Source organism: Dasypus novemcinctus, chromosome 2 (genome assembly GCF_030445035.2).
Source record: "Dasypus novemcinctus isolate mDasNov1 chromosome 2, mDasNov1.1.hap2, whole genome shotgun sequence".
Lineage (NCBI taxonomy): Eukaryota > Metazoa > Chordata > Mammalia > Cingulata > Dasypodidae > Dasypus > Dasypus novemcinctus.
In genome coordinates, this window is record NC_080674.1 from 21304842 (window position 1) to 21331823 (window position 26982).

The following is a 26982-nucleotide window of genomic DNA, read 5'->3' on the forward strand; positions in this document are numbered from 1 at the left end:
GTGGTTAGGGCGTCTGTCTACCACATGGGAGGTCTGCAGTTCAAACCCCGGGCCTCCTTGACCCGTGTGAGGCTGGCCCATGGGCAGTGCTGATGCACACAGGGAGTGCCCTGCCACACAGGGGTGTTCCCCGTGTAGGGGAGCCTCATGCCCAAGGAGTGCGCCCTGTAAGGAGAGTGACCCAGCATGAAAGAAAGTGCAGCCTGCCCAGGAATGGTGCTGCGCACATGGAGAGCTGACACAGCAAGATGACGCAACAAAAAGAAACGCGGATTCCCGTGCCACTGACAACAACAGAAGCAGATAAAGAAGTCGCAGCAACTAGACACAGAGAACAGACAACTGGGGTGGGGGAGGAAGGGGAGAGAAATAAATAAAATAAATAAATCTTTAAAAAAAAATATCCAGGATGGCAAGAATGGAAGGGATTCAAAAATGATAGACAAGAATAAGCAAACTAATCAATGAATGAATAAAAAACATTATGTTGTATTACATATTATAAATAAACAACACAAAAACCACAAACACAAATGAGACAATGCTAATTTTTCAAAAAGACAATTACTGGTACTTCCATTGTCCTGAATCTATATATTTGGTTATTTGAAATCAAATTTACAAATAAGACAGGATGCCCTTCTGTTCCAAGATATATGTTAAGCATTTTATACTTTTGTATAAGTATTATTTTTCATTTAATAATAGAAGTTAAAAGAAAAACAATTTTAAAATGAAAATAGATGAGTAAATTGATCAGGAAAAACCCTCGAAATATTTTATCAAATGTAAACTATAATGGAAACCATAGTTTGTTAGTAGCAATGCTTCAATATGTGTTCATCAATTGTAACAAATGTACCACACTAATCAAAGAAGTTTTTAATGTAGGAAAGTCGGGGGCTTAGTAGTGGGCAGTATATGAGAATCCCCTATATCTTTGATGTAACATTTTTGTAATCTAAAGTTTCTTTAAAAATAAAATAATAAACAAACAATATATTACATAAAGCTTTATAGGTCAAGCTATCTTATTTTATCTTTTAAAAAGGTTATGGAATGTTCTAGATAGAATGATGTCAACCATAAAAGACCTAACTGAATAAACATTAAAATGCTAAGCTCACTGAGTTCTTGGGAATATAGTCAATAGTAATAGAATTCTTAGCAAGGAAAGTAAACTTTCAATAAACTTGTCTATACTTTTAAAAGCATGTTTAAAATGGAGTGATGTATATTAGCACGTTCTGAAAATCATTTCTTCTGTCATTCAAGAAAAATTTGGGTATTTTTAATAACAGTGCAAAACATCCAAATTACAAGGATTAACTTGTCTACATATACAGGTAGTGCAGACAACTTTTCATAACAAATAGTTAAGGATAGTATGATTGGAAATAGGGTGATACTAAATATACAGGAAAATAAAATGCTTATTAAAGTTTATACGATGATCCGTTATTCCTTCCCGATGCTAGATCATGATTCTTTATTTTTGTATTTTACAATTCTATTCCAAAACAAATATCTTCTTAGCATGATGATTTTAAAATAACACACTAAGTTAAAGCAAAGAATATTTATGGATTAAATGCAAGTCTATCAGAAAAATGAACTGAAATTTATGGTAATCGGAATATATAATACAACATATATCTAAGATGGCTTAATTACAAGCAAATATCTTAAAGAAAACTTTCCTAATATCACATGTCACTGAAGGTCTATTTGGCAATAGTTGTTTGTAGTTTCTCATTCATTCCAGAGCCAAGATATGGGGATAAATTACACACATCACATATAACCCTAATCAAGGAAGGAAAAATGCCAATGTCCCCCTGCCCCAGCAAAGGTTCTATTAGTGCTCAGTAAAGCAAAATTTAAAATATATTACAAGAGTTCTATAGTAGAATATCAGTAAGTTCACTCTAATCCATACTCTATTCCTCCATTCTGTTGACCCTGGGATGGTTATGTCCACTCCTCCTCTATATCGAGACGGGGTTTAGATTCCACATGGATGGTGGATGCACTTCTGCTTGCAGTTGCAGGTACTCTTGGCTCCTTGGTGTGGTGGTTGACCTTCACCTCCCTGTTAGCTGACTGGGGTTAAGTCCAATAAAGGGTAGGAGTTGCAAGTATGCTGAGGCTCAGAGCCTGGCTGTCACATGGACACTCCAGAGATTCAGGTCTCCTGAGTATACACTAACCTACTGTGATTAGTAATGGAAGAAATTGTAGCATATGATGTAGAGAATGTAGCCACAGTAGCTGCTGAGGGTAGGGAGAGGGAAGAAGAGATATGATGTGGGGGCATTTTCAGGACTTGGAGTTGTCCAGGGTGGTGCTGCAGGGACAGATGCTAGACATTGTATGTCTTGCCATGGCTCACTGAGTGAACTGGGGAAGAGTGTAAACTACAATGTAAACCATTATCCATGTAGTGCAGCAGTGCTCCAAAATGTATTCACCAAATGCAATGAATGTCCCATGATGATGAAAGAGGTTGTTGATATGGGAAGAGTGGGGTGAGGGAGGGTGGGGGATCTATGGGGACTCTTATATTTTTTAAATGTAACATTTTTTAAAAATAGAGAAAAATATCTATATATATATTGCAAGAGTTTCACAGGAAAGCATATTGTAACTCTTCAGTTTCCCTCATTGAAGTTTCATTATATCAATAAGCATTACAAAAAAAAGGGAAAAATCATTTAAATTGAAGGGATACACACACACAAACACACACACTTGATTTCACTAATTAACGAAGGATGATACAAAGTGAAGGTGATATTCTTCTTTTGTCTCTATCATGGTATTATCTACAAACGGTATTTCAAGCCTGATTCAAGTTTAAATATGATGAACAGCATGAATGAGCTTATTTAATTTTAGAATGATCTTTGTTTTTCTCACATGTATATTATCCTCACCAGTTGCGAAAACATAATTTATTTCTCTAGCATCTGAAATAAATATACCTACAACACTGTATTTATGTTGCATCCTACCATTCTTCTTGTGAAACTGTTAAAGTAAATCAAGAAAATGTTCAGTAAATGTCAAAGAATGCTAAGTCTATAAATTCAGAAAGCCCTTCATTTTCCAATTATAAAAATTCTGAAACTAATGTGCAAAAATTGCTTTCAAATATTCAGAAACATCACGATGGCTAGTTATCAATAAAGCCAAAGTGGCAAATACACTTGAGGAATCCATCATTAGCTTGCCACAGGGCTGCCAATGCAAAGTACCAGAAATGGGTGGGCTTTTATAATGGGAATTTTTTTTTTAGGGTAAAAGTTTGCAGTTCTGAGTGATATGTCCAAATCAAGGCATCAGCAGAGATGCTAGCTCATCAAAATCAGCTACGGGTGCTCCCAGGGGCCCTGCCATGTGGTGAAGCAAGATATGGCCCATCTCTGCGGAGGTCCCTGCTTTCCCCTTTGGGCTCACTGTTTCTTGGAGCCCAGCTGAGGTTGACCAGGAATAGGGTTTGTCTCTTTCTTGGCCTCCTCTCTCAGTCTGGACTGCTCCACTTAATTCCCGATATGCTTAATCTCTCCCTGGGCCTCGGCTCCTTGAGCTTCTTGGGCTTCTCTGCCTTTCTGCAGCTGTAGGTGAACCTGAAATCCTTCTCTCTACTCTCTCCTTTCTCTCACTAGGCAGGATCAAAATGGCAGTTTTCTTTCTCTGTGTCTCTCTTTATGCCTCTGTTTATATAAAGCTGCAGTAAGAGGACAGAGATCCAACCGGAGTCATGCCTCACTTAACTAGTCCAGTCCAAAGGATCCCAATCCCATAGGAATGGACTTAGCCCAGTGGATAGGATGTCTGCTTACCATATGGGAGGTCCACGGTTCAAACCCGGGCCACCTTGACCCGTGTGGAGCTGGCCCACGTGCAGTGCTGATGTGCACAAGAGTGCCCTGCCATGCAGGGGTGTCCCCCGCGTAGGGGAGCCCCACGAGCAAGGAGTGCACCCCGTAAGGAGAGCCGCCCAGCGCCAAAGAAAGCGCAGCCTGCCCAGGAATGGCACGGCACACACGGAGAGCTGACACAGCAAGATGACGAAACAAAAAGACACACAGATTCTCGTGCCACTGATAAGGATAGAAGCAGTCACAGAAGAACACAAAGTGAATGGACACAGAGAGCAGACAACCTGGGGGGAGGGGTGCAGAGAAGGGGAGAGAAATTTTTTTAAAAAAGAACGAAATCTCTTTTTGGGATTCACCAAATTCAAACTGTCATGAAGGCATGAATGCTTACTGCATTATTCCTTAAGTTTTTCATAGTATTAAAATTAATAAGCAAATGTGGAGAAAAACATAATGAGATACTACTACCCACTTGCCAGAATTGCTAAAATTAAAAGATTGACAATAACAAGGATTTTTCTCACATAGAGATGGTGAGGTAATTCAAGCACTTTGGAAAACTAACTGGCTATATATATTAAAACTGAACATACAAGTACCCTATAACACAGAAATTTCATTCCCAGTATATAACAAATATAAATGCATATATATGTTCTGTAAATGTCCAATAAAGAATGTACATAGTTACATCATTTTTAATAGTCAACCTAACCAAAACCCTAAGCAGAACTCTAACCCGAATGAAAATGAGTTCTTTGAAAATAAATTCATTTAGCAAAGTGGACAAAAGTAATGTTGTGAGAATGAGCACAATGTAATAAAACTTTTGATTCTATTTACTTAAAATACAACAGGCAAAAATAACTTACATTATGAGAAGTCAGAATAAAGAGGTGTGAAAGTGCACAAAAGTGGCTTCTGGAATGCAGATAATATTCTAGTTTATCTAGGTAGAAGTAACCTGAGTATGTTCCATTTGTGATAGTTATTTAGCTGAACATTTATGATTCGTACACTATTACCTATGAATGATATATTTCAATTAAAATTAAAAGTTTAGTTTTTAAAAGTCTGAATTTTTACAATTTTGGTCTATGCATTATATTGTATTTGCCTTGTTATTTGCCATGTATTATGTATTTTGGGATAGTCTGTCCAGTTTCTGCTTTGGGCCAGATAATCTGGATGCACTAGGGATCTCAAGGTTAATAAGCAGACAGGATTCCAGGTCATAGAAGATTTATATTCTAGTGGGAGGTGAGAAAAAAGAAATGATTAAACTAATAAGTAAACAGCATCATTGAAGAACATTACAAAATAATAGGCAGGTATGATAGACAGACACTTCAGGGAAGCAGGCATTATTTTTAACTGGAAGAGATTAAGCATGAAGGATAAGAAAGAGGTAGCCATAGGAAGATAGGGGATTGACTGCCACAGTAAACAGTGCCTCAAAGAGCAGGACTCCTGAGAGCCCTAGAGACATCCAGACACTATAAGCCGGGCAGTCAAGCTCAGGAATTCAGCACCCTGTCAGTGGGCCTTACTTTGGAATTTATGCCCCCAGTGCAACAGAGTTAGACTCAGTTATAATTTCTCTACACATGGCTCTTCTGCCCCTTTTATTTGAACTTATAATTAGCTCGCAACCTGCCCTACGGATTCTGGACTCATGCACTCCCAGAGCTGTAAGAGACAATTTTATAAAACGTCATAATATTAACAAATATCTCCTGTGAGTTCCATTAGCCTACAGACCCTAATACAGGATCTGCTGAAGGGTTTCTATGGAGAAAAACAACATAGACTGACTGACATGTTAAGAAATTTCTGAGGGGAAGCAGACTTGGCCCAATGGATAGGGTGCCCGCCTACCACATGGGAGGTCCAGTTCAAAACCGGGCCTCCTTGACTCGTGTGCAGCTGGCCCACGCGCAGTGCTGATGGGCGCAAGGAGTGCCGTGCCATGCAGGGGTGCCCCCCGCATAGGGTAGACCCATGCACAAGGAGTGCACCCCATAAGGAGAGCCGCCCAGCGCGAAAGAAATTTCAGCCTGCCCAGGAATGGTGCAGCACACACGGAGAGCTGATGCAGCAAGATGATGCAACAAAAAAAAAAAAACAGATTCCCGTGCCACTGACAACAACAGAAGTGGACAAAAAGAACATGCAACAAATGGATACAGAGAACAGACAACTGGGGGAGGGGGAGGGAGAAGGGGAGAGAAATAAATAAAATAAATCTTTAAAAAAAAAAGAAGTTTCTGAGGACCGATATATGGTAAATTATCTGAGTTCATTAGACATTGCAAGCAGATTAGAGGAAACCATTGTAGAAAAAGAGCTTAATGATTTGAACCAAGGTTGTTGGTGGTTGGAGGCAACAGGGATGGAATGCAGTAAAAATATTTTAGATTCATTTTAGGAGTAAGAAGTAAAGGACCTAAGGGATAAGGATGAGGAAGGTATAAAGGAAATCTCTGAGTTTCCTGGTTTGTGCAAATGGTGGTCTCCTGTACTGGGACGGATAACACATGTCAAATCTGAGCAGAGTAAAGAGGGGTATGATCCTGAGATGTTTTATAAAGATGGGGATTACCAGAACACACTTCTGGGAGTGATCTAAGAGAGAAGAAAATGTGATTTTGTAGCAGATTAGGGGAGTACCCAGGAGGGGTGTAGATGGTGGCAAGGGTATTCATTTGTTATCATTTGAGCTGAGACAAGAGATTAGGGGAATAGATCCTACTTTATTTTCAGATTTGGTGGAGGTGATAGGAGAGAGTTAATCACTGTGTCATCGTTTTAAGAAGTTTTATAATTGAAATGTGAGGCCAGACCAGGGTAGGGATGGGCGTTGGGTGCTGGACTGCTGCTCAAGGTGCCACCTCTGGCGAATCTGCGAACTTCTATGACTTCAGTTCACTCCTATTCAAAATGAAGTTCGTAAATGATACTTGCCCAACCTCAAGTGCAACAGGCCACAGGGGAGATTTCTTATTGAAAAGAAATTAGTGCATTCTAAGGGTTCAGGAAAGACTTTCAGTTTTACCTGGTTGGCTCTGCACACGCAAATTTTCTCTCTCTACAACTGGCCTTACAGTCTGAGTAAATTAGCAGACACCTAGGGGAGCAGAAAATCAGGGAAGTCTTTGGGCACATTTTTGACTGATATGAATAAAGATAAAGAAAGGGAGGAAGAGAGAGGAAGAGAGAGAGGGAAGGAAATTCACTTATCAAGGAGAAAGTTCTCCACATTTACAGAAGGCACCTGACTATCCACTTTCTACCCACCTATCTCTCCCCACAAGCCTGTTGCTAACTTCAGCATGGATCCCACATTATTTTCTGAACTCACTTACTTAGGTAACAGTGATCCTTTCTGAAATACAACAGGTTAAGAATCGATTCCTAAAATTCAAAAGCTTTCTCTAATGTTCTCCATGTGAATATACCCAAATTTCTTCTCTTTTTATTTACATATTCTTCCACCTCTAGGTCAATATGTGTATCACTGCTAATATTAGTAATCCAGTATTTGTGTATCTCCCAGAGTCTTATCTTTCCAAATTTAGACAATGCACTTTTTCACCCATACTGATTCCATCATTTTTCCCTGAAATTTCAGAGTGCCATGATTAAAACTATAAGGAACTGAATTCTTAAATTAAATAAATCAATAAGTTACTTAAACTAAATTTTGAATTTAAAGAATACATTTTTATTAAATACCTGCATGATATTTTTAGTATACTATGGCTCTATGTTACACTTCATAGAAATAAACACATTGTATTAAATTCAGTGATATCTTTTTTGTCTGTTGAAACACCTTTGGCCAAAATGTTCTACTTTTACATTTTATAAGAATGTTATTTTCTGTGTAGTTTTTGTTTAATGAAATGCAATAAATCAGAGAAAACTTAGAGATATTGGATGAAATTAATGCACAGAAAAAGTAAAGTGTGGAGCATGCAGGAAAAATGTTTACTTTTATAAACATATTAGTGAATGTATTTCTCAATAAAGGGCAGGCTCTGAGCTAAGCATTAATATAGAGTAGAAAGATCAATAACAATTGAACAGAGTTAGATCTGAAGCAATGGTTATTTTAAATATTTTCTCTCACAAAATTAGATTTTTATAAGGTTTTTTTTTTCCTTAATAATTTAGGGATATTGCTAGCCAAGGATAAACTATTCTGGTAGAGTTTATAGGTTAGAACAATATAGCCTTTTCATTGAGCTAATGTGTTTCTTTGTCATTTCAAATGCTTGGCACTTCCTTTAGTAAAAGACTGAGTGCCATTCCCAGGATGCTGACAGTGTGTCCTAGTTTACTTCTTTCTGAAAGCCACAATTTTACACTCAGAAGAGTCAGCACTTCCAGGATGCTAATACCAAATTTAAGTGTTAAAAATACCTTTTTGCATGCACATAAAATTCTCCTTAGCACTAGACTGGAAATGGATCGAGATGTTTTCTCTGAGAAGCAGGAAAGCCTTTCATAACTGTTACATATCTCTAGAATCACACACGGAGCTGCCGCACTTTGGTGGAAATGGCCAGTCACGTCATTGTAATTCCAAACCACGGCTATTCATATACTACTGATTTTTCTTAGCTTGCGTTTGCTTTTTTCCCTTTTTATTACTCAGTTGGGTACTAAATTGCTCAAAGTAAATTTTCTTTAATGAAACTTTCAGAAATTCTGTTTAAAAGCCCGAAACAAGTTATTATAAATTGTACTTTAAATAATACGCCCAGGAAAAAAAAATGGGCTTTAGCCATCAAAGACAATGCAAAAATTTTGTAAATGATATTCTAAATAATATCATCTCACAGAGTGAGCAATCTACATAATTAAAAGAAATGTGTTGAGCGAAAATGATACAATTTCTGAACTGCATAAAGAGCCATATATATCATTTCTAAAATTTGGTTTTTCAATACTTCAGGGCATAAAGTTGGCACACTATTAGAATAATAACCATGACTTTTAACTGTCTGGAAGATGATTGCCATCTGTGACATTTCAGAGAAGGGGTGTGGATTTAGTCTTTTTTACCGAGGATGAAGAATAGATGGCTACAAAATTCAAGAATTTTCTTTAGGAGTCATATAAGGTGGATTGGCATTGGAGAAAGAGGGTGAAGGAAGACTGGGGTAGATTAGGGAGAGAAGAAAGATTGAATTCAAGAGTGGCAGAATGAAAAAACAGAATGTTTAGAAATACAATAAGAAGAAGAAGAACTGTCAATATATTATATAGAGTTGAAAACAGTAAAACCAAAGGAGGACCACATAAATTGTAGGGGGAAAAGACTGAAGAGGGACAAAAGAGATGAAATATAGCAGAACATAAGGAATGAAAGAGAGTTGGAAAAGAGTTGAGAGGAGACAATAAAACAAAACAAGAACTAGATTAAGATATTGACTTGCAGAGAATTTTTGATTTACTATTAAGTAAAAATATGCAATTGTGTAAAGAAAAAAAGGAAAAAGGAAGTTGAAAAAAGTCTGTGTGAATATATCATATGTGTACATGTGTGTATAAATGTTTACAGATATGTATACGTATGTATAGTCTGTGTTGTATACAGACTATACATATCTGTAGGTGTATAAAAAAGGTGTAGATGGGTAAACAAAGGATCGATTTTGCATATTTCAGCTGAGTGGAGATTGAAGGAAAAGAAATGGAGGTCATGGAACTTTTTCATTATTTGACTTGTTAAAATGACAGTCACTTGAGCACTTGAGTAATTAGCATTAAAACAATAAATGAGAAAAACAAAACAAGATAAATTAAAATGGCACTTGCTCCAGTGTTAAGAATAGACACTTGACCAAGAATCAATGCCTGACTGTGGATGCATTTAGAAGCAGATGAGGTACTGATGCAATCTAAGCAAGCTTATGCTTCCACATGCTCTGTCCTTAGTTGAAGTTACCCTCCAAAGCCTTGGCTCACTTGGACTTTTGTTATTACATGGAACTCAGTTTTTTTAAATGAGAATATGGAAGCTCAGTAAGTTCCAATGGCATCAACACCACCAATAAGCCATATCAGGGAAGAATGGTTCCTCCTATTTCTTTGAGTTATTCATCCTGGCAGGATTGGCCAGCAATTCAAATCACCACTGTTAGACTCAGGTGTTATACAGGGCTTTGTAACCAGGTGAGAGAAACTATAATCAGAAGTAATTTTAAAGATTGAAATTAAATTGTAATTAACCAAAGATTAGACAATTTGCTTTGCCTTGCTCCATTCTTTTATTTTTCCCTGTGAACATTCTTATAAATGTTGTGATGTATACATTAGAAAAAGCCATCCAACCAGGAAAAATAATTTTTCCTCATTTAACAGTTTTGGGAGGGTTAAGTGGCATCCCAAAAAATACTTGTTTAAAAAATAGAAAAGGAAAAGCACACAGATATTATTTTAAACCTATCTTTGTTCATCGTACTTGGTTATAATCTTTAAATACTATAAGCTGGGAAGCGGACTTGGCCCAATGGATAGGGCGTCCGCCTACCACATGGGAGGTCTGTGATTCAAACCCTGGGCCTCCTTGACCCGTGTGGAGCTGGCCCATGTGCAGTACTGATGCACATAAGGAGTTCCCTGCCATGCAGGGGTATCCCCTGCATAGGGGAGCCCCCCACACAAGGAGTGCACCCCATAAGGAGAGCCACCCAGTGTGAAAGAAAGTGCAGCCTGCCCAAGAATGGCACCACACACAACAAGCTGACACAACAAGATGACCCAACAAAAAGAAATACAGATTCCCGGTGCCACTGATAAGGATGGAAGCAGTCACAGATGAACACACAGCAAATGGACACAGAAGAGCAGACAACTGGGGGGAGGGGGGAAGGGGGAGAGGGGCGGGGCAGAGAAATAAATAAAAACTAAATAAATCTAAAAATAAATAAATACTATAAGCTAAAGAATGGTCTAACCTTCTTAAACTTTGTTTTTTCTTTTGTGGTATACCTCGAAAGTTGAATAAATATCTCATGTACTGCAAAAGCATAAGAGGGTGAAAGGTAAGGAGGTTATTTGTTACGCATTTTACTTCGTTATTTGTTTGCATAATTACATAAATGAATATTCTATCTAATGGAGCTGTATTTGGACACAGGAACTAGGTGTCCAATAAACATGTAAATAGCAGGATAATAGAATATATATATTAATAATTACATAGTATATATAGGATATAATATATTGTAATATAGTTATTAGGGAAAAGAAAGTATACATATTTTTTTCTTTTGTTAGTAATAATTGCAGCTAAATTCTCTCTCTCCCTCTTTTTTTTTTTTTTTCCAGGAGGTACTTGGGATTGAACCTAGAACCTCATACATGGGAAGCAGGTGTTTAACCACTTGAGCTACATACAGTGTTTAACTACTTGAGCTACATCCGTTGCCCCCATGTTCTCTTTTTGGAAGCTAGCCTTTAGGATTGATATCATGATTGTTTCACCATTTTAATGTTAAACAACATAATAATGTTAAGTTAGTAGTATTATTATTACATCCTTTTCAGAAAATTCATAGTTTGCATTTATTAAAAGGCAGAATTTAATATACTCCAGTATGTTGGTTGTATTTGTTTCCTATTGTGGTTTTAACAAATTACCACAAATGCAGTGGCTTGAGACAACACAAAGTTATTATCTTATAGTTTTGTAGTTCAGAAGTCTGACTCAGGTCTCAAAATGCCTGCAGGGCTACATTCCTAGTTAGAGGCTCTAGGAGAAAATTCATTTTCTTGCCTTTTACAGCTTCTAAAGATTTCAAGCATACCTCCTTGTAAAGTCTTCCTCATTGCTAAGTCAAGCAATAGCAGACAGAGTTGTCCTTATATGACCTATGCTGACTCCTCTTTGCCTCACTCTTCTACTTTTAAGGATTTTGTGATCACAGCGAGTCCCCCTGGATAATCCAGGTTAATCCCACTATTTAAAGTTATCTGATTAACAGCATTAATTTTATCTGCAACCTTAATTCCCCTTTGCCACGTCATGTAATATAATCACAGATTCCTGGTATCAGAACGTGGACATTTTGGAGGACATTAAACTGCTTTAAGCAGCTTTCCATGTAGTTGCACACAGCACGTATATATATTTTTTAAATGTTCAAAATATTGTATTATTGTATTGTACATTGTATTCTATTGTATATTGTATATTGTATTCTAAAACTGAGTTTCAGAAGCTACATCACTTAACTGATCCAAGATTATAAAACTTTCCAAATGAAGAATGGTTGATGAAGAACTAGTTAATCAAACTGAGCGTTATCCTTTTAGGCTAAGAAACAAAGTCTGAGTATTAAGTCAGAAGGTTCTGTGCTTGCATGGCCCCTGGAATAGGTATCTTCTGAAAGAATACTTTTAAGTGGTGTCTGCATCATTGATAAAATCTTCCTAATACAGACACCTTGTATATTTGCTTAAATATCAGTTTCCCAGCTTTACAGTCACCTCATACTTGCAGCTAAAACTGCAGATTTATTTCTTAGTTCTTAATAATGTTTCCGGCTCTTGCAAGGATAAGCATAAATCACTAGTAACATGGCAAAGTGAAAACATTGAGGCCCTTAATCGGATATTGGCTGGAGGAAACTTTTCATCTCTGATCTACATTTCTTTGGGTCATAATAATTTTTAGAATAGTTTTGGGCTGACAGAGAAAAATTCCCAAAGACTATCAGTAAATGAGATATATATTATGTTGCAAATTAGCCATATCTGAAAAACAATAATTGCAACATCAAACTTCAGGTAAAGTCAACATATAAATCAGAAGACAGCTACATTAATGAATGAAAACCACAGATAATTAAACCAATAAATCTGTAGCAATATATTTTCTACGACATCAAAAATTCTTCCAATTCTTCCTAATAGCAGGCTCACATTGCACTAAAATGATTACTATAAATGGACAATGGTAAGCAACCATGAAGAATAAGGTCTTTCCAAGATGAACATTTTTTTTAAATTAATGAAATGGATCATTTATAACCTAAAATGAAAATGCTCAAAATGCATATGCAAATATATGTTTATAAGCGGGAATTTGCATTTCAATATTTTAGACTATTATTCGAGACATTCTCCTCCTTGGATTTTATCTTCCTCTGGCATCCTAAAGACTCACCAGTGATCCTCCTCCCTCTCTAGCTACTCCTTTCAGTGGCTGTGCTGGTTCTTCCTCATCTTTGCAACCTATAGGTGTTGACTTGCACCAAGAAGTAATCTGCAGGTCTCTCCTCTTTTCTCCTCACACTCATTCAGCGTCTTGGCTTTAAACACAGTATAAAAGCAATGACTCAGAATTTCTTTCTCCAACACAGATATTGTTCCAGAACTTCAGACTTGTGGACTCAGTTGCCTATGTGCCATCTCCATTAGGACATCTCGATCTAAAAATTTCCAAAACTTAGTTCTTTATATCCACTGCCCCTCTCCTTCCCCTGGCAAACCTGCTTCTTCCCAAATGTTTCCATTCTTAGGGAACAGCAACCCCATCCTTCCAGTTGCTCAAGATAAAATAAATAAAATGTATCCTTTACCCGTTTTTTGTCCACCATGTCTATGTCTTGTACATTATCAAGCCCTATCAGCCTTATGTTCAAGATAGACATAGAATACGATCCGACTTCTTTTATCACCTCCACTGCTGCCACTCAGGACATTTCCATGATCCAGTTTCTCTTACCCCTTAATGGTCTCTCCTCCAATATCTCCTTTTTGTCACTTTACTTAACACTGACCTGCTTACAAATTCCCCTGATACACCCTGCATCCTCCCCTAGGGCTTTTGCTCTTGCTTTTTGCTGTACCTGGATTATGGTTCCCCAGATATCAATATTGTTCATATCTCACCTTCCTCCAAGCCTTCATTCAGAGTTACCTTCTCCTGGGAAGCAGATTTGGCTCAACTGATAGAATGCACACCTACCACAGGGGAGGTCCAAGGTCAAAGAGCTGGCCCATGCACAGTGCTCATGCATGCAAGGAGTGCCGTGCCACGCACGGGTGTCCCCCAAGTAGGGGAGCCCCATGTGCAAGGAGTGCGCCCCATAAGGAGAGCCATTCATGCAAAAAAAGTGCAGCTAGCCCAGGAGTGGTGCCACACAGACGGAAAGCTGACGCAGCAAGATGACGTAAAAAAGAGAGACACAGATTCCCAGTGCCCCTGACAAGAATGCAACCAGACACAGAAGAACACATAGCGAGTGGACACAGAGTGCAAACAACTGGGAGGAGGGGAAGGGAAAGAGGAGAGAAATAAATTTTAAAAAAATAAAATAAAATAAAGATAAACAAAGTTACCATCTCAGCAATGGTTTCTCAGTCACAATGTTTTCCTCTTAACAATTATCTTTTTCTAGAAATATTATACAATATTAATTTGCCTTGCCTACCATCTCTCTACCCACGTAGAATGCGATTTCTGTCAATTAATGAATACAAAATCCTAATTTAATATTTAGTATAATAAGGTATAATTTAATATTTAATTAAGATTTACTTCTGTTTTTAAAAATTAAAAAAAGTCTCTAAAATTAGAATTTCAATAACCAGAATCAAAAATCTTACTGACAATTCCTTTGGAATTGGTCTACCCTTTGACTTCAATATTATTATTATAGTATTATTATTAATAGTATTCATCTATTGCTTAGTTAAATCAAACCATTACCTAATCAATGGGCTCCCATTAAAGCAGGAAAATAACGTATAGCCAAAGTATTTTTTCATTTGAATTGTCACTGTTGACTTAAATTACAGCATATACTGCAGTTAGAAACTACTAATTTCAAATTAGTAGAATCAACAACATAGACAAATTGGGGGAAGATATACATTTTTGTTCTAATATTTTGTCCAACTAAATGATTTTCATAAATCATTTTTAAAATCACAGTGAACATAAAATTTTTATCCACTTTTAATATACTTTATAAAATTTCAATGACTTCATTATTCAGATGATACAAATGTTTCAAAATTAATTTTACCTTCTTGAGGGATTTATTCATTTTGGGATATTAGGTGTTATTTCCTAATTATTTATTCCCAGAAGTTGTATATAAAGGCATTTGTCCTTTCCTGTCTCTCATGATGGAATGCAAATTGCAAAACTGATATATTTTCACTTTCACCAGCAATAAATGTAATTAACAGTCTTATCACACCTGCACCAATACTGGTTTTAGTAAATTCTTTATAATATGATGATTCTATTGGTTAAAATGCTATTCTGCCTTCATTCATAGCTCTTTGAAAATTGTGAGTTTAATTTAGATAGACATTTTTGTATATAATACTTTTGGCAGCAGGTAGATTGACTGAGTGTAACTGGATAGAGTGAAATGTGTCAGTCAAATTTGATTGTGGCACAGTCATATGTAAGTACCCTAAAGGCCCCAATACAATGACAATAAATATCTATTTGAGGGTCCTTCTGATCATCTAAACAGAAAAGGGAAAGGAAATAATAGTTGAATTTCTATTTAGGCGAAACATCTGCAAAAGCCTGAATTCATTTTGCCAGCACCTCATTTACCATATTCCATGCATTGTGAATAAAATCTAGAATAAGACTTAGTTCTGAAACTCAAGATCAGGTAAATGAAATCTTTGTTTTATTCAAACATTTCACTCAAATTCCTTCAGGAATAGAATTTTCATCATTTCTTCTCAGGTTACATGGAATCTCCTAAATTGATGTAGCCCAGTAATGTAGAAATCTACATATCAAAACCTTTGTGTATCCAGAGAAGCAACACCTGAGCAGGTCGGGGTACAAGAGAGAAACATACCTGTTCTACATGTTCCTACGTGGCCCCTGGTGAAGAATATTTTAGCAAACTTCCCTCTGTCCATTTATTTTCCTGGAAATATCTTCTTGGAATATTTACAGTGCTTAAAAATCAAAATACTATCATCAGGGAAAAGATGTTTAATTTATTTTTGGCCTTTTTTTACTCTTTGTAAAAAAGCATTCTAATAGGAGATTACTTAAATGACGATAGCATATCTGTACAATCCTATGTGATAATCAAAATGCTTAACAGTCAATATGGCAGAGGTAGGCAGCAATTCAAAAATACCCTGCCCTAAATAGAAGAGAAAATGCTCCTAGCACTGAACCTGTGCTAAATTTCAGGTCTGTGCATGTTTGCATACTGAATGTGATGGTTTGGTGTCATGTACTCCAGAAAACCATGCTCTTAACCTTAATCCATTCCTGAGGGTATGAACCCACTTTAAGTAGGAACTTTTGATGAGGTTACTTCTGTTAAGAAATGGCTCAACTCCATCAGGATGGATCTTAATCCAATTGCTGGATAATCCAGAAATTCAGGTAGATAAACAGAAAGCCACCAGAATCAAGGTCAATGGAACACAGAAGAGAAGAGAAAGGCCAGATGAGGCCGCCATGTGCATTGCTATGTGACTGAGGAGCCAAGGACCAAGGAGACCAAGGATCCCAGGTAGCTAGCCACAGAATGGCAGACTATGGGAAGGAAGTATCGCCTTGATAGTGCTTCAATTTGGATTTCTCCTAGCTTCAAAACTGTGAGCTAATGAATTCCCACTGTTTAAACAAACCTATTGTGTGGTATTTGCTAAAGCATCCAAGGAAACTTAAATACTGGGCTCCTGTAAAAAAAAAAAACATGGAATCTCTATACACACATGGAAGACTGTTCAAGAGATAATATTAATTGGTATATCATCAAATTGCATTTACTTTATATAAAAATGTGTGCATATATGTATTAAAATGTATGTACCTCTATATTATAATGACATATTTACCTTGAATCTATATTTAATTGTATAATTATATATTGATATTTATATAGATCTATTCATAAAAAATCATTTAGAACTATTCAGCAAGCTAGTAATAAAGGTACTATTGAACAGTGAATTTCAAGTACATTCCATGTTTTACATTTCTGTATTTTTACAACAAAATAGATAAGTGGATGACATGGGGATGGACAGAAATAAGACAAAAATTTAAGGCCTATCAATAAATTTTAATCACATATTTCAAATTGAAGACATTCTCTTTCATCCATTAAGAAAATTTTCAAAGATAAGATTATTTTATAGATGGTTTTAAACCATACCAAAATAGATGAAAGGTCTAGTTTGCTGAAGCAATCCTCAAACATTATGACCAAAGACATCATTTCTAGGATGACTTAAAAACATTTGTGTAGATATTTATAATTTACAATCTATTTTTCACACTTTGTATTATTTGGTTCTCCTACCTATTTTTAACTCCTTTACAGATGAGGAAAATGAACCACTTGCAAGGAGCAAGTGACCGAAGTAACTCCAGGCAGGATTCACATTCTACCATGTCTTTATATCATTAAGCTTGGTGCCATTTTCCATTGTGATACACATCACCACCAGTTGAGAATTGTGATTTTTAAATCAAAATCCTTTTCTCTTACTTCTGTAGCCTTTGAATGGAGGCTTTGAAAACTATGAACAATTCTCAGCACACAGAATTAAGTTTGTACCCTACCCAACACCCACACATATACATACTCTTGAAAAATTGGTGAAAGCAGTTGCAGAATATAGAGTCAGTATCTTTCCTTGATTTAGAATTTATATTAAAGACGTCTCTGAAAAAAAATATTGAAATCAACATTTTCTGTCTCAATCTCTATGGTCCTTCTCTCAGATTATATTCCTTCTCAGCCATCAAAATGTTGGCATATGATAATACATCTCTAGTATCTAAATTTATAGAAAAAAATGGTATTGATAAACTCTTCCAAGTTTTATGTCAGGAACCTAATGAGACCTACAAAGAGAGAGCCAATGTGAAAGTCAGAGAGATCATACCTGGAGCACCCAAACTCAAATACACATGAGCAGTTACCTACTCCAAGCACATTCACGACCCTTCTCTGTACACATCCTTTGGTTTTGCCTTTGCCAGTGGTTCTCAGTGGGAGGAGGGAGGTGGTTTTATCACCCCATTTAACAAAATCTGGAGACATTTTTCATTGTCACAACTTGGTGGTATTGTTATTGCATCTATTGGGTAGAAATTAGGGATGCTGCTAAACACCCCACGACACACAGGGTAGCGCCATGACAAAGTACTGTCAAGCCCAAAATATCAATAGCATTGAAGCTAAGACTGACTTGAAATGTAGTTCTATAGACACTTACAATGCAACTGCAAAGAAAACACATAATTGAGCAAACTAAAGAACTAAAAGTCCTCTACTTATTAGAAAATGCAAAGAAACACCTTCCATGAACTGTCTTTAATCATTCAATCGGTTTCTCTAGCTTTGTATCAGATATATGGATTCCAAAGAAGTACGTTTTTTTTTTTCATATCAGTAAGTGCATACGTTTTAGCCTAGATCTGTTCAAGTGTACACACGTGTTTCGATGCTAAGGGACATTTAAGTCAGGTTGCAAATGTACATATACAAGGTATCATCAATAAGCCAATTACAGGACACAAAGAATTGTAAATATGGGGTTTGTATTCATCAGATCACAAAAGTCCAAGCAAACCATAGTAACGATATTTATATTAGCCATGGAACAAACACTTTGTTTACTACATATGCAGCCCCCCCTCATGTAACAAATTTATATAGTTGAACTGAATCATTCATTCTCATGATTCTACTATCTCCATCTGAAATAACTCATTAGGAGACAGAATGCACAAAAATGCAAGATGTACTGATTTTATTCAGGCTTGGTTGCTATTGCCCATGCTTGCAATTGCTACAGCTAATTACTTTGAACAGACCCAGGATACAGTTACAGTCAGAGTTACTTGTCACTTACTCTTCTTCCACTATTTATCGTCCCCTTTGCTTTTGGATTATCTTCAGTTGAACATTTCTGTTGCACATAAAATAGCAAATCTTCATTTTCTACCTATGGTGTTTTCAGGATAGAAAAGGAAGAAATATAACTGGACTATTGGCTTTTGAAATATTTAATTTTCTTTCTCTTAAGTTAACTATCTCTGCCAAAAAGTATCCAAACTATAGTTTATAAAAATGCTTATCTGCCAAGGCCCCTGCCTTATTAAGTACATGAAAAGCTTGGCTAGGTGAATTTATTAAGAAATCCAGAATAAAATGCCCTGACAGGAGACTTGAAGGAAATTGGATCAATGATTACTGCTTGGACCAGGGTTTAGCTATGGGACTAATTCTCTCCTAGTATCACATCCCCTCCCCTCCTCCTCCCACATGCAATGAGGCACATACAAGATCTATTCTGGAGCTCAAACTCTTAATATATAATTCAATATTTTTTAATAAGACAAGCACAGTAAAACAGATGAGAACAATTACTGCAGAAGTAAAGCCCCCTGCTTTGTAAAATCTGTGGGTGATCCCAGAGTGGAAAATAAAGGTTTGAAAACACAGTCAGAACCTGTAGTTAGTTTTTTGGCTGCATATCAAAATCTTTCTCTGATCTGTCTCTCCGCTCAAAGCAACGATGCCATCACCTGAGCAATCTGAAGACCATAACAATTTTAGCTAAGATTTTTGTTTTATTTTCTAGTTTTCCATCAGGTGAGAGCAAAAAGGATTAACTGTTTATTAAACTGAATGTTCATTAAATATAACAGCTGCTGGCGTAACAAAATATTTTAACAACTCTGCTAATAAAATTCTTTTTTTCACCTGTTACATATGAAAGGCTTCCGCAGTTCCACATCTATACACACAGAACACACACACAAGCACACACACACACACAAACATGCAGGAAGCATGATTTCACCTTGTTTTTAAGGCATGGATTTAAGATAAAATAATAGTTCTTTCACACTTAAATCAGAATCAGGAAGTTAAGAAAGGGAAATGAAACAGAGTTAACAAACAGAAGAGCAGATACTAAAGAAAAGGTGCTACTGATCACAGGAGGCTCCCTAATTTCTTTTCATGCATCATTTATAGTGCCCTTTAAAAGAAGTTAAAGTTTCATCTTAAGCCTTAATAAGCATTTATGGAAGCCATTCGTGAAAGAAAGAAGAGAGGGTAAGAAAGAAAACAGAAAAGGCACCTTGCTCTACTGCAGTTTCAGTGCTCAGATATCGTGTAATTTTAGAGGATACGGGAAAGGCGATAATTAAAAAGCTCTGTCGAGATACCAATTCCAGCGTCCTGTTTTTATTCTGGCAATGCTTTGCCTCACTTTTACGGATAGATACACCTGCGAGCTCATTTCGATGCCATCACTACTCAGATGCACCTTGCAGAGGATCCTTCCAACTTCTTCAGGGGCAGGGCAGATAACGACACACACACCAACAGAACCAGAGAGCCGGCTGGATCGATCGGACCAGCCTTCCATGGGCACTATCGCAACATTTCTGGATCCGAAGACAAGACCGCACGCTAGCAAGAGCAGGCTCCAAGCATTAGCTACAACTTTCCCCTCAGCCCCGGAGCCTGTGAAACCGAGCCGGGAGGAAGATTTCCCCCCAAATACTGCTTTGCCTCCCAACTAGGTAAGCAGCCCCATTGCACAAAAAAATATTAATGCCACGACAGAGGAAAGTGCCGTTTCTTGAAGCCTTACCTTGGCTGACTTGCCCTAACTGGTGGAAAGGAACTTAACTGACGAGCAGCGAAGAGGGGGCACTTCGGCGGTGCTCGCGGCGCAGCTGCCCCGCGTCCTCGGAGAGCCCCGGCCCCGCGCTGCGCGCACCTCCGCGCCCGGGGCGGCCAGGCTCCGGCTTCTGCAGCCCGGAGCGCGCCTCTGATTGGCTGGCACAGCCTGTCTGCCTGATCCTCTCCTCTCCCCGTCTCTCCTCCTTCCTCTTCTCTCTGGCTCTCCCGTCCCTTCCCTTTCCCTCCACCCCCACCCCCGAACGTACACACTTTGGTGGCTGCGCACATTCTGTAGCACAGAGAACGGACACCCTTTATCCCTCTCAGCAAGGTCATGTGCAAAGCAATCTAAGGCATAAAAAAAAAAAAAAAAAATTAAAGAACGAAAAAGAAAACCCTGCTCCAGCGGCATCGTCTGTGGCACTAACAGCTCCTGAAAAATGCCGGCCGGGACTCCGTGACAGTTTAGACCATCAATTCTCTGCGGGAGAGAGAAAAGCGGGGGGCGAGCAGGGGCTTGGCTGTCAGATGGAAGGGGAGTATACATCGGGAGGGAAGGAGAAGAGGCAGGCACGGAGGGGGCAAGCTGGTAATAAATTTTCATATTTCCGTGCAAAGTCGTCACAGCCTGCTAAACATTCAACCGCTGGCGCATTCATCAGTGATCCATAGGCCAGTGGGTGCCGTGAGATTTAGCTGGAGTGACGCCCTTCAATGCCTTACCCCAAAGTACTTAAGGCGTGGAGGTTTTATGTTAGATAGCTCTCCCTGTGGAGGTCAGCATTATATTTGCAAAGATGAATAGGAGCTGCAGTGCCTTTCCACCCTTTGCTGTGCTAGGAAGACTCTAACACACACACACACACACACACACACAAACTTCTCACGTCCGTGTTACTCCGGAATAGTTTAAAAAGGCACACAGCATTTGATAACAGGAATTTAGGGGTCCTGATTGGCCGTACTGGAAATTGAGGTAAACAGCTGAAATAACTTCAGCACTGACTCCCAACAGGAAATCACCCACACTCAAACCGAGAACGTCCAGCATCTCCATTTGAAGTCCTGTAGTGAACAAGAGTAGGAGTCTTTCCAACCTGAACAATGATTCCCAGGGGCCCTTGGCAGGTAGATTGAGAACTGAACAAGATGCTGTCATTCAAACCACTATCAGAGCAGGATTATTTTCTGTGGTTAGTTGCTAATACTATGTATGGCCAGGTTAAGAGGTTTCAATGGGGAACAACAACAACAACAACAAAACGAAACAAAAACACAAGTTTAAGAGAGTCTCCCCTGCAGTCTAGCAGGCCAGAATCTGACCAGGATTCAAATCGTAGCTGGGACTTTTCCTCCATGCCTGAATCTCAGTAAGCTGTTTCGCTTCTCTGTACCTCAGAAGCTTCTCTTTAAATTCTAAATGGTAATCTTACTTCAGAGGATCTCTGTGAGGATTAAATGACAATCTGTGTAATTGTGCCTATTTCTCAGTAAGATTTTAATAAAGGTTTGCTAATATCTAATCATCCTCTTTTCTCTCGCTATCAGTAAGGTCAAAGAGGTGAAGAAGATAAAGTAAGGACAAAGTTTATAAGGTCACAGAGGGAGTGTTTTGACTTAGAGTTATACTTGAGTATTCTTATTTGGCTTGAATAATGTGAAATGTGGAGGAATTTAATTTGGTTTGGGTGTTGATATGATTAAACAAACCAACAGAAAAAGAGAAGGAAGCACTTAAATTGGATTATTTCTATGTGTGAATGGCTTGCACAATTAAGTGCTTAGTTTCCATTAAGGAAGATATTATAGGAATTTTGCATATTACGCATGATTGTTTTATAAGCTCACAACTTCTCTAATAAAAATATACATTAAAAAATAAAAATAAATAAAAAATAAAAGCCAATTTGAATTCAATATATTCAAAATCATAACTCTCAGAGAAAAAGTGGGACAGAAACAATAGCATAAGAGTAATGAGTCAGTGTTAGATTATGTTTTGTACACCCTCGCTCATGTGGCTTTTGGTTTAAATGCAGGATATCCCTTGCTTGGTCTCCAAACACAAATGCTTATTCATTTTTGGTTATTGAAGGAGAGAATGAAAAGACTCCATTTCAAATCTTCCCAGGTTGTTGAAGCCCTGAGAGGAAAAGGAAAAGAATAGTTATGCAAAAATAAAGGGGAATTTAAGAGGTCAGATAGTTTAATTTTAAAATTTCACATTATGACATCCTCTAGAGAAGCCAAACTCTGTTGATGTTGCTGCCTCCAGTTGAATTAAAGAAAATATTTGTTTGCCAGCTTGCTACTGAAGCATTTGCTGAGACACTAGCACTGAGCATCCAAGGGACACACTTAAAAACAAAATGCGTTTTGCTAGTCTTCCTCGGTAGTTTTCCCTGGTTAAGACCATAAAAAGCACATCTAGTAGACAATCATAATAGAAGCCAACAAGCACTTGCTCCTGAAGGGAATGACATGCAGAGGGAATTGACAAAATCACCAAACAATGTGATCTGTTTCTAGAAAAGAAATTCATTTACCAGGGAAGGATTTGTATCTATGAGACCACACACTCCGATTGAGGACTCTAGAATTCTCCACAACCCAATGATGTAACGTTCACAGGTTTTGAATGGTTTCTGAGGTTTGACATTCTGAAACTGCTCCAACTTTTCCTAGCCATAGAAAAGTGAACTTGACAGCCACTTAGTGCACCTTTTGTATTTTCAGTTTAAAAAAAAGCAAGCAAGTGAACCAATGCAGAACAAGCGGCTTGCAGAAACCCAGGTGGTAGGCAGGTGCCTATTTCCTCCTTTTGTTAAAGATTACTTCAAAAAGCTGGGCAATGTATCAGTCAGCAGAATTTATTACATAGCTAATCTCTAAAACCGAAAGCATGGACATTTCTTATACTGAGCCCTCACTTATGTTACCTTCGGAGAGTTATAAGAATCATTTTAGTTGGTGACAGAGAAGCATCCAACACAGAATTGATGTTGGCCAGACTGCAGAAACTGGAAAGATAAAATTGTAATGTTAAACCTTGGATCGTGTGCTGAGAGACTGACTCAGGAAATTGTCTATCTAGATGTCATCTCATGCTCAATTTTACTCTGGAATTTGCGGGAGCTATGCAATGTTTCCAAACCTACATAAAGAAGAAATATAAAAGAATTGTGGGCTATCTCTTGTTATAATACAGCAGTGACAAGAGTCAACTGTGGAAAAATGGTGCACTGGTCAGTGTTTTAATTGAAATTATTATTAAAATGAAAATGTTATTAAAATAAGTGATCTGACTTTCATGTGAAGAACAGTCGGGGGAAATAAACAATACACTATTTCCTTTGCAGCTCTTAATTTTATGCTTTAGGGTAACAAATACTAAAGCTTGTATATTTTTGTGAAAAGAGAAAACATTGATAAAAACGTGATTTCCAATAGTATTAATTATAGATGACCTACTAAAGTTAACACTTAATCATTCTGTTATCTCAATTTAGATTAATAACTGCAGAGTACTAGGAAAATATTGATGCAGGAAAATGAAGCAAGAGCTAGCAAAAATGTTTAAAAAAGATAACTACATGTGTAATTTATTTTAAAAAGCAGGGTCTTTCTTACTCATAACAATAATTAGATGAATGAAATGCACTATTTATTTTTTAGTTTTGTTTAATGCATGTAAAACACCAAATAATAAGGTTGCTTGAATCTAATGAGATAATATTGATAATTGTAGTAAATATCCTCAAGCTATAATTGAATATATATTTTATTTCTGTAAAATAATTCATTGTTGCATTATAAATAGTAGAATGGTGGCACTGAATTCCAAGATAAGTGACACTACACTAAAAGATATAACCTAGTTTTAAGTGATATAAAGTTTTTGGATATAGATCACATAAAATACATACTCTAATTAACATACACACACACACACATATATATATATATATATATATATATATATATATATTATTTTCTGTACAAACCTTGAGGATTCAATGAGAATAAAGTCCTGCAGTCAGACGAGAGGTATGAAAACTTATACCCAACTTTCAAAATTGAGTGACTGTGGATTAATAAATTAGAGATGACAGCACTATATGTAGGATGTGGCAAAGTAATAAGGTGATTTTTTAAAGAAATAAGTAGAACACTAAGAAAGAAAAATAGTGGTATAATCTAAGTCAGCATCACAAGTAAGTCATTTCAGATTAACCTCATTCCTTTCTGTGACACATGTTAGACTGGAAAGTGGGGAAATGTATTTGATAATTTTTCTATAGGGCATCATCATACCTCTATTTAATTTATTCTTTATTCTTTATTTCATTATGAACCACATGGAAAAGTATTAGTACAATTATTTGGTATAGCAGCTAGTTAATTAATCATACTTAAATGTTTAGAAAAGTATATGTTCTGACCTAGAGGAGGACAGCAGAGTGAATTCAAGCCCACCCTGATCTTAACATTTTACAAATGCTAAGAACACCACAATGATCCATAAAGATATGTGTATATGACAAGAGACCAGTATATTTGAATGAAAAAGTGTTTTTTTTTTTTTTAAGAGTTTTGGAAACTTCATTGGTAATCTACAACAGGAGAAATTTCATAGCTGAGTCTAGAAGCATGAGTGTATTAAATAAGTGATAGGGGAATGTAGACATGTCTTAGAATGAAAACTCGTGAATAAGACTTAGAGATTTTTACTGATAATAACTTCAATTATGTGATATGATCATCAACTTTACTAAAATCAAATCACAGTGAGGGCAGTGATATGACCTTGCTCTAAAATATTGCAATTCACGTAAAATAATTGCATTTAAAAAGACTGTAGAAAGTAGTGGTTCTTCATCATAATCTTATAGTTTTGTTAGCATTCATTCTGCTGCAGGTAATGTCACCTTAACTTCTCTCTCTCCCTTACCCCTGAGATATCCTCACTCCATTCTTTCCCTGTTTGCCTCCCTGCCTTAGCCATCCTTCAAGGGTCACCTTTTAGAGAAAACATCTTGCTCCAACAAGTATTTCTAGTTTCTCCATTTTTTTGAGGCAAAAAAAAAAAAATACCTTTGAAATTCTTCCAATATGTCACTTTAACAAATTATGTTTTAGTTATAGACAGAATGGCATAACTGTTAAGAGAATAAATTACATGTAACTATATGAGCTTCCTTTCCGCTCCAGCAAAATGGCCACAGCAATACTACCTATTATTTAGAGTTGCTAGAAATTTGAGACATGTTAAAATATATAAAGTGCTTAGAAAACTACTAGGCATATAATGAACTTTATATATGCTTGCTTTTTTAAAAAAAGATTTATTTATTTATCCCCCCCCCCATTGTCTGTTCTCTGTGTCTATTTGCTGCGTCTTCTTTGTCGGCTTCTGTTGTTGTCAGGGGCATCTCCATGTGTGTGGCACCATTCCTGGGCAGGCTGCACTTTCTTTTGGGCTTGGCGGCTCTTCTTGCACCATTGCTGGGCAGGCTGCACTTTCTTTCGGGCTTGGTGGCTCTCCTTACGGGGTACATTCCTTGCACGTGTGGGACACCCCTGTGTGGCAAGGCACTCCTTGTGCGCATCAGCACTGAGCATAAGCCAGCTCCACAAGTTTGAACCGCGGACCTCCCATGTGGTAGACAGACACCCTAACCACTGGGCCAAGTCTGTCGCCCTAAGCTTGCTTTTTTTTTTATCACTGTATGTTTACATACCTTTCTCCAAATTGAATGCAAGCTACTAGATGTGTACTTTGTACATGGTATGTCTAAATGCAGCTTGATAAAATGTAGGAAACTATAGGGTAAGGAGAACTAGTGTCAAATAATTTTAAATATAGAGTTGTTTAACCAGAATTTTTCTTTAGGAACATGTTACCTCACTTGTAAACCGGGAAACCACCCTCATCTGACAGAGCTGTTGCAAGCCTTAAAGAATTTTACACACCTTAAAGGGCCTAGCACAATCCATGGCATATAAAATGCTTGGATAAAGGTTAGTTGAATCCCAGTTGTAAGTGATTATTAAATAAATCATATTTGCTTTCTTGTGCTCCATTTGTAGCAAAAAGAGTCAAATCAGAAATAAACAAACACTTACCTGGAAGCTTTTTATTAAAAGAGAAAAAATAACTTCCATGGAATATCCTGGGGACAGCAAACACTGAGTTCAACATCCCATACCTGTATTTATTTTTTGGAACTATATAATGAAACCTGAAATTTAGATTACCCTGAAGCACTGTAAAATTTTTAACCATCAAGTAAATATTATATTGCATCCAGGACACAATATTTGTAATATCCAAAAAGAAGTAAACGCTTAAAATGATTTCTGATTCCCTGGGTTTACAAAAACAAAGGCTATTTTGTTAATATACAACTAATAAAAACTTCCTGTTG

At 37.1% G+C, this 26982-nt stretch overlaps 1 protein-coding gene across 5 annotated transcripts in view; it reads right to left on the reverse strand.

Annotated features, from left to right (window-relative positions):
- CDH18 (cadherin 18) overlaps positions 1 to 26982 on the reverse strand; it is a 1139369-nt gene that overhangs the window by 542438 nt on the left and 569949 nt on the right. For 2 of the 5 annotated variants that reach the window (XM_004461835.4, XM_071207592.1), the window contains exon 1: positions 20523 to 20791. The exons of the other annotated variants lie outside the window; for them this stretch is intronic. The gene's annotated coding sequence lies outside the window, so the exon portion shown is untranslated. Of the gene's footprint in view, positions 1 to 20522; positions 20792 to 26982 lie in introns of those variants that run through there. 5 annotated transcript variants of the gene reach the window in all.